At 45.9% G+C, this 9,574-nt stretch overlaps 1 long non-coding RNA gene across 1 annotated transcript; it reads left to right on the top strand.

Moving 5' to 3' along the window:
- Positions 1 to 7,882: 7,882 nt before the first annotated feature.
- On the top strand, positions 7,883 to 8,749 carry LOC115198704 (uncharacterized). Its single transcript, XR_003879286.1, has 3 exons — positions 7,883 to 8,177; positions 8,397 to 8,456; positions 8,673 to 8,749. It is a non-coding gene; the product is annotated as an uncharacterized LOC115198704 (long non-coding RNA).
- The last annotated feature ends 825 nt before the right edge of the window (positions 8,750 to 9,574 follow it).

Raw genomic sequence — 9,574 nt, 5'->3', positions numbered from 1 at the left:
AGTAGGACTACCCAGCATGCTTCATTCAGCAGCTGTGCCTCATCTGTACTGAGTGGGCAATTTGGGCCCGTCAGAAAATGTTTCCCTGATATAGGAGAAATGATGTGCGTGAGTGTTATCCAGACTGTATTGGAGCATTACTTAGCTGTATATCATGCTTTTTGTAACCGTGAATTAAGTCACTTGAAAGAAGTGTGCTTGAAAGAACCGAAACATTGACACAGCCCACAGTAGGAGGCCACGGGTAGAAAATCTTCTAGAAATCTTATTTCACTGCTAGACAACAACACACCAATATGAAATGATTCACTGTCTTCATTTGACCATGTCTCCACAGTAAGGCAAGCACACATCATTATTCCTAGTCTCATTCATTGTTTCCAAGCCTTTGTAATGTTGCAATATGAACCATCATGCAGTACTGTATGACTATGAGCTCATTCCACTCTTTCCTATTCAGAGGTCTGGTCTATTCTCCTGTGTGTCCTTCAGGCCTTTAAGTGTGCTGCTCACAGTCATTCAGCATCTGCTCATTGCGAGGGAAATCTACTGTAGATGTATAAATACAGAATTTCTCCTCCTCTCTGGCTGTCAATGGGCCTGACTGGCTGCTGGACTAATGGGATGAGATTATTGATTCATTCGATGCAGGACCGCTCCAACTTTCCCACCCCAAAAAAAGACAGTTGACATTGCTGTGACATTGAAATGTCAGAGGCATTATCTCTAATCACAAGAGGTGAGGATGCGTTTAGTGGCCACTTAACCACTGTTTTATATTAAAGGCTGCTGCCAAATACAAAACCTTCCATCCAGCTCACTTGTCCTTCCTTCATCCAGTAAGGAAATTAAACAAACTAGCTACCCTTTTGGTCTTTTGAAGTAAAAAGGTATTTCTCTGTCCTTCCATCTATGTCTGTCTGTCTCCTTCATACCAATAGCATTCATTAACAACAGCACACTTCTACTGAAGGGAGGACATCATTGATTTAAATCTCTAAATCAAAGTATAGCCGTGCCCAGAGATATTTTAGGAGAGAAGTAAGAGTGAGACTTTTCTGAAAACCAGAAAGGGAATTTTAGCGTCAAAGGCCAAAAAATGCCAAAACTACATTCAAATCTGGAACTATTTCTACATCACTGTGCGTAGTCATACATTTTCATACTTCACCGATACCATACATTCTAGAAAGTTGTAAGTATTACAGGATACTGCATTAGCCTCTGTCATTTAGTGGTGCACATTACCTTCTTCTTATCATCGTCATCATCAACATGAACATCACGTGAGGAAGCCCAGAGAATCACCAGAGATGATTCCCTATCATAGGACCACATGTCACATTTCAATGTTGTTATTCATCCTGTAATGTAACAAAACAACCTAACACCTGACCTAGCTAGGTTTATAAACAGAATATAACCAATTACCTAGATTTAGTTGTAGGTTTCTTCCTTCTAGTAACCCAACCTTCCCTTCTTTGTCAGACAACAAGGTATATAGGGCATTCAGAAAGTATTCAGACCCCTTGACTTTTTCCAATTTTGTTACGTTACAGCCTTATTCTAAAATGTACAGTTGAAGTCGGGAAGTTTACATACACCTTAGCCAAATACATTTAAACTCAGTTTTTCACAAATCCTGACATTTAATCCTAGTAAAATGTCCCTGTTTTAGGTCAGCTAGGATCACCACTTTATTTAAAAAATGTGAAATGTCAGAACAATAGTAGAGATAATTATTTATTTCAGCTTTTATTTCTTTCATCACATTCCCAGTGGGTCAGAAGTTTCCATACACTCAATTAGTATTTGGTAGCATTGCCTTTAAATTGTTGAACTTGGGTAAAATGTTTCGGGTAGCCTTCTACAAGCTTCCCACAATAAGTTGGGTGCATTTTGGCCCATTCCTCCTGACAGAGCTGGTGTAACTGACTCAGGTTTGTAGGCCTCCTTGTTCGCATACGCTTTTTCAATTCTGCCCACAAATTTTCTATAGGATTGAGGTCAGGGCTTTGTGTTGGCCACTCCAATACCTTGAATTTGTTGTCCTTAAGCCATTTTGCCACATCTTTGGAAGTATGCTTGGGGTCATTGTCCATTTGGAAGACCCATTTGCGACCAAGCTTTAACTTCCTGACTGATGTCTTGAGATGTTGCTTCAATATATCCACATCCTTTTCCTTCCTCGTGATGCCATCTATTTTGTGAAGTGCACCAGTCCCTCCTGCAGCAAAGCACCCCCACACCATGATGCTGCCACCCCCGTGCTTCACGGTTGGGATGGTGTTCTTCGGCTTGCAAGCCTCCCCCTTTTTCCTACAAACATAACGATGGTCATTATGGCCAAACAATTCTATTTTTGTTTCATCAGACCAGAGGACATTTTTCCAAAAAGTACGATATTTGTCCCCATGTGCAGTTGCAAACCGTAGTCTGGCTTTTTTATGGCGGTTTTGGAGCAGTGGCTTCTTCTTTGCCGAGCGGCCTTTCAAGTTATGTCGATATAGGACTCGTTTTACTGTGGATATAGATACTTTTGTACCTGTTTCTTCCAGTATCTTCACAAGGTCCTTTGCTGTTGTTCTGGGATTGATTTGTACTTTTCACACCAAAGTACATTCATCTTTAGCAGACAGAACGCGTCTCCTTCCTGAGCGGTATGACGGCTGCTTGGTCCCATGGTGTTTATACTTGCGTATTACTGTTTGTACAGATGAATGTGGAACCTTCAGGCGTTTGGAAATTGCTCCTAAGGATGAACCCGACTTGTGGAGGTCTACAATTCTTTTTCCTGAGGTCTTGGCTGATTTCTTTGGATTCCCCCATGATGTCAAGCAAAGAGGCACTGAGTTTGAAGGTAGGCCTTGAAATACATCCAATTGACTAAAATGATGTAATTTAGCCTATCAGAAGCTTCTAAAGCCATGACATAATTTTCTGGAATTTTCCAAACTGTTTAAAGGCACAGTCAACTTAGTGTATGTTAACTTCTGACCCACTGGAATTGTAATATAGTGAATTATAAGTGAAATAATCTGTGTCAACAATTGTTGGAACAATTACTTGTGTCATACACGAAGTAGATGTCCTAACCGACTTGCCAAAATTATAGTTAACAAGAAATTTGTGGAGTGGTTGAAAAACGAGTTTTAATGACTCCAACCTAAGTGTATGTATGTAAACTTCCGACTTCAACTGTATTATTGATTTGTCATCAATTTACACACAATAACAAAACAGGTTTTTAGAATGTTTCAAATTTATAAAAATAAAACACTGAAATACCTTCTTTATGTAAGTATGACACTGCTATGAGACTCAAAATTGAGCTCAGATGCATCCTGTTTCCATTAATCAAGTTGTAGAAACATTTCAAGGATGGAGTCCACCTGTGGTAAGTTCAATTGATTGGACAGGATTTGGAAAGGCACACACCTGTCTATATAAGGTCCCACACTTGACAGTGCATTTCAGAGCAAAAACCAAGCCATGAGGTCGAAGGAATTGTCCGTAGAGCTCCGAGGCAGGATTGTATCATGTCACAGATCTGGGGAAGGGTACCAAAAAAATGTCTGCAGCATTGAAGATCCCCAATAACACAGTGGCCTCCATTCTTAAATTGAAGTACGGAACCACCAAGACTCTTCCTAGAGCTGGCTACCCGGCCAAACTGAGCAATCGGGAGAAAAGGGCCTCGGTCAGAGAGGTGACCAACAACCCGACTGTCACTCTGACAGAGCTCCAGTTCCTCTGTGGAGATGGGAGAACCTTCCAGAAGGACAATCATCTCTGCAGCACTCCAATCAGGCCAGACTGAAGCCACTCCTCAGTAAAATGCACATGACAGCCCACTTGGAGTTTGCCACAAGGCACCTAAAGGACTCTCAGACCATGAGAAACAAGATTTTCTGGTCTGATGAAACCAAGATTGAACTCTTTGGCCTGAATGCCAAGTGTGACGTCAGGAAGAAACCTGGCATCATCCCTACGGTGAAGCATGGTGGTGGTAGCATCATGCTGTGGGGATGTTTTTCAGCGGCAGGGACTGGGAGACTAGTCAGGATCGAGGAAAATATGAACGGAGCAAAGTACAGAGCTCTTTGATGAAAACCAACTCCAGAGCGCTCAGGACCTCAGACTGGGGGCAAAGGTTTACCTTCCAACAGGACAACGACCCTAAGCACACAGCCAAGACAATGCAGGAGTGGTTTAGGGCCAGGTCTGAATGTCCTTGAGGGGCCCATCCAGAGCCCGGGCTTGAACCCGATCAAACATCTGAGAGACCTGAAAAAATAGCTGTGCAGCGACGCTCCCCATCCAACCTGACAGAGCTTGAGAGGATCTGCAGAGAAGAATGCTTTGTAATTTTGGGGTATTATGTGTAGATCGATGAGGGGAAAAAACAATTTAATCCATTTTAGAATAAGGCTGTAACGTAACAAAATGTGGAAAAAGTCAAGTGGTCTGAATACTTTCTGAATGCACTGTATATGAGCAACATGCACCCACCCTCCCACCACCCAGCCCATTCAGCAATATTTGCTCCCCTCTTTTGATAAGAAACGTACCATGAGAAGAAAATAGATATTCTCCTGTTATTTTGTGCTTCGATTCATTTTAACGGGAATGCCTTATATTTGTAAAGTAGACGCTGGGAGTCAGGAAGCTAGTGCCGGTGGTGAGTTTAATCAACAAAATAAGAAAAGCGTATGAAACATCAATACTGCCTGGAGAATAAACCTAAGTGAGTGCCAGATATAGGGGAGGTAATGATGTCCAGCTGTGCCTCATCATGAGGAGCAGGTGCGCGTAATGATGGTTGCCAGGACCGGTGGTTTAGTAAACCGGCGACGTCGAATGCCGGAGAGGGAGAGCAGGAGTAGACGTGACAGTATCCCCACCGAAGCGCGTCTCCAGCCACAGGATGGCGCCGGCCAGGGGGGCGGCCCGAGGGTGAGGAGCAGGCTGGTCCGGGCGGCGAAGGTGGAAATCACAGATGTTAGGTTCCAGAATGTCCTCCACCGGAACCCAACACCGCTCCTCAGTACTGTACCCCTCCCAGTCCACCAGGTACTGGAGCCGACCTTCACGATATCGGGAGTCCAGGAAGGATCTGACAGCATGGGTGGGACCTCCCTCAACATTGAAGGGAGGCAGAGGCGTGTCGTGGGGGACCGCCTCAGCCAGGGGACCAGGAACCACCGTCCTGAGGAGAGAGACATGAGAGGGTGAGATTCCGTAGTCAGTGGGAAGCTGTAATCTATACAGAACCTCGTTGACCCTCCGGAGAACCTTGAACGGCCCCACAAACCGGGTAATCAGCTTCTTACAGTGCAGGCAGAGTGGGAGGTTCCTGGTGGAGAGCCAGACGCGATCACCAGGATGGAACATGGGCGCCTCACTGCGGTGGCGATCCGCCTGCTCCTTCTGGCAAATGCACACCAGAACCATTCATCCACAGTATGGGCTTCGGTCTGGCTCGGAGTCCATGGTGCCAGGGCCTGCTGATAACCCAGGACACACTGGGAGTAAGCCAGGTGGAGGAGCGACATATTGAATTCTGGGCGTATTCCACCCAGGAAAGGAATCGGGCCACTCCCCAAGCCGGTCCTGGCACTCCTCAGGAACCTCCCCAGCTCATCCTCTCCACCTGCCCATTGGACTGAGGCCGGTACCCGGAAGTGAGGCTGACCGTGACCCCCAATTTCTCGACAAAAGCCTTCCATACCCGTGATGTGAATTGGGGGCCACGGTCGGAGACGATGTCCTCCGGAATGCCATAGTGCAGGAAGACCTGCTGGAACAGTGCATCAGCGACCTGGAGAGCAGAAGGGAGAGGAATAAACCAGCATGATTTCGAAAATCTGTCCACAAACCACCAGAATGGTGATGAAACCATCAGAGGGGAGATCCGTAACAAAGCCAATGGACAGATGAGACCAGGGACACTGAGGCACAGGAAGGGCAGGAGCTTCCCTGCTGGAGCAATTTTGTTTGGGCACATATGAAGCATGAGTTAGCATAGCAAGCAACGTCCTGCACCAAGGTTGGTCACCAGTATTTCTCAGAGATCGAGTGAATAGTGCGAGTGATACCTGAGTGTCCCGTGTGAGAGATGTGTGCACCCAGGTCAACAGCCTGTCCCTTATCCCTGTGGGAACGTAGATGCACTTAGAAGGACAGTTAGTGGGTGCGGGCTCCCTCTCTAGGGCCTGGTGAATGTCCGCATCTACGTCCCAGACCACATTGACTGACTCGAGAGGGAAGGCAGGTCCTCCGCCATTCGGGTGCCCAGTCCGTGATATTAATCTTCGACCATGAGATGGTGGGGTTATGGCGTTGGAGCCATGGGAGGCCGAGGATGATCTTGTGAGCTGCATCACTAATTGGGAGGAAGAAAGGAATGTTTTCCTGATGAGTGGACTCCACGGTGAGGTGATGTGTGTAATGGTTCCAGATCCTAGTGGTCGATTATGCAGGACTTGAACCGGAAAGGAGAGCAGGTATGAGGTGATGTTCAGAGAGGAGGCAAGGGTCTGGTCAATAAAGTTCCCAGCGGCACCGGAATCCGGTGCGCTGTAGAAACAGTATATGAGGGACAGCCAGCTAGTGTGAGCGACACTAAAAAGGGTTTGGCTGAAAATGATGATGGGATACTCACACCTGCCCCAGGAGGTGGAAGATCACGTGACCGTCCCTCTGCTCTCGTGGATCCGAGTTGGGACCTATCGGACACTGAAGCTGGTGCCCACCTTGACCCCAATAGGGACACAGCCCCAGCTGTTTCCGTCTATGTCGTTCAGCAGCGGGGAGGCGTGTGACCCCTACCTCCATGGGTTCAGGCTCTCATACAGAGTGGTCCCTGAGGGAGGGAGAGCACTGAGGGTACCGACGCTCCCGAAGTAGGTTATCCAGATGGATGGCCATCATGATGAAAGTCAAAGGAGAGGTTGTCGTCTCGACATGCCAATTCCGTCTGGACCTCCTCGCGCAGTCCTCTTCTGAATAGCTACGGAGCTCATTCCATCCGTTGGATACTGCTGCAGTCCGGAAGGTGAGCACATACTCGGCAGCGGTCTGGTCATCCTACCGTAGTTGGAATAGGGATCCCCCACTCTGCCCTCCGGTAGATGATCGAAGATACCTCTGAACCCTTAATATGAATCCAGCTCCTCCGCGCCTCTCGAGGACGGCCGTAGCCTACTCCAACACCCACCCAGTCTCAGTTGTGGGGGCTCCCATCTGGTGCGCAAAATAAAGGGAGCACTGGAGTAGGAAGACACGGCATTTAGAAGGGGTTCCGTCATATTTATGGGACAAACATGCGTGGCTGACCTGGGGGGGGACTGCTGAATGGACTGGTATGCTGGCTCGCCTGGTGGAAGAGTATCCTCTGCTAGTTGAAGGCAACGCCTCTCGGGCATGTTTGATCTGTTGAAGAACCTCTTCCATAGCCGTCCCCGGTTGTGCCAGCTGGCCGTGGTGTTGACGAATTAGGTGTCCCTGTTCGTCGACCGTCTGGGAGATGCCCGGATTTCCTGCTGCTTCCATTTGTTGAGGCAGTATTCTGTAACGTTGACGCTGGGAGTCGGGAAGCAAGTGCAGGTGGTGAGTTTAATAATAAACTAAACATGGACCAAGACACAAGCGCAGCGTACGAACATGAAACAACAGCAATACTGCCTGGGGAATAAACCTAAGTGAGTGCCAGATATAGAGGAGGTAATGAGTGAGGAAATGGTGTCCAGGTGTGCCTCGTCATGAGGAGCAGGTGCACGTACTGATTGATGCCAGGTGCGGCTAATGATGGTTGCCAGGACCGGTGGTTAGTAAACCGGCGACATCGAACGCCGGAGAGGGGGAGCAGGAGTAGATTTGACAATATTAGTTAACTATTGATAAAAAAAAAAACTATCGTTTCTACCTTGTGGGCAGGTGTATATGCCTCATTATATTAGTTAACTATTGATCGAAAATGATAGTTGCTCCCTTGTGGCCAGGAGTTATATAGGTGCTCCCCTTTCTCCAACTAAACAGAACAAGTCCACCTCCACCTATGTTCTAAAGTGTATGATGCTGAATTTGTCTTCAGTCTTTGTCTCAGGAGACTATCACCATGGCGAAGTTGACCATATTTTTGCTTCTCAGCGCTGCCTTTGCTCTGGGTGATGCAAGTAAGAGCTATACCTTCGTTCTTTTTGTTATTTATTTATTTTTGACCTTTTTTTAGTTAGATAAGAGGTGTTTATTGATGTGTCGGTAGCAGAGGTATTCTTATCAATGGTTTGATTACCTGCTCACGCTCATCAGATGCAGTTTGATGATATCATTCCACACTTTTTTTAAAGAGCAGATGAGTATTAATCTTCTGTCTTTGGATCTCTTTGTTGTAGGGGATCTGAATGACGCAGAGAAACAAATTATGGAGAACCTGATACGCAACCTGCCAATCTGTAAAAGGCCATCCTCATATCAACAGACTTTCTGAAACCTGCAGAAAACTATAATATTACATTGTTTTGCTAATGTTAATGGACTGATAACGCACAGATAGCCGTGGTGCTGTGTTCAATAGCACCACAGCTGGAACGCAATTTTGACCACTCGGATTGTGTTGACGGAACGAATCATTTCATCAAAATATTGAATGTTATCTCTCCCTCCTACAGAGTCTGAGGAGATTGGAGCGAAGGAGAAGCAGGGACTACAAACCAGGAGTTCATCATGCCCACCTGGTTGTCACAGCTATTTTTATTTATTCTTTATTTAACAAGGCAAGTCAGTTAAGAAGAAATTCTTATTTACAATGACTGCCTACCCCAGCCAAACCCTAACCCGGACTACGCTGGTCCAATTGTGTGCTGCCCTATGGGACTCCCAATCACGGCCGGTTGTGATACAGCCTGGAATCGAACCAGGGTCTGTAGTGACGCCTCTAGCGCTGAGATGTAGTGCCTTAGACCGCTGAGCAACTCGGGAGCCCCATGGGACACACTGCTATCACTATGTCCCCATCTTGGCCAAATGGCCAGAGGCAGAGGTACCTTTTTAAATTGCTGTAAACAAATGTCTATATTTAGGGCCAGATTTACTCATTCTAAACATCATAGGATTAGTGTGTTTAACAGGGTTGCTAAACTAAAACTTGATATGTGCTACTCCTTTTCTTCATCTTTTATATTCAGAAACTTCCTATATATAAAATCCTCATTAAATTTAAACTCACAAATGACTAAACAGGCTTGGATAACACTGGAGGCCACTTCAGTCTCCACAGAGTTGGGTAAAGCTGCTTTTCGTTTTTGTTGCACCCTTTTATGTGGAACAACTTCCAGAGCTCTAAGAAATGAAATGTTCTGGTCCCACAGTTCAATGTAACGATTGGAGACAGCCATGTTGATTAATGTGTCTGTTCTAAATGTTTTGTAGATTGTATGTGTTTGACTGGATTTCTACAGGGCTCATCTGTAAAAGAGACCCTAGTCTCAGTATGATTTACCTGTCAAAATATAGGTTAAATAAAACAAAATATTCTACCTTTTGTATGATTCCCTTTAAAATATCTCTTTCA

Source organism: Salmo trutta, chromosome 8 (genome assembly GCF_901001165.1).
Source record: "Salmo trutta chromosome 8, fSalTru1.1, whole genome shotgun sequence".
In the NCBI taxonomy this organism is placed as follows: domain Eukaryota; kingdom Metazoa; phylum Chordata; class Actinopteri; order Salmoniformes; family Salmonidae; genus Salmo; species Salmo trutta.
The sequence above is the reverse complement of the archived record's forward strand: the minus strand, read 5'-3'. Positions and strand labels throughout refer to the sequence as shown.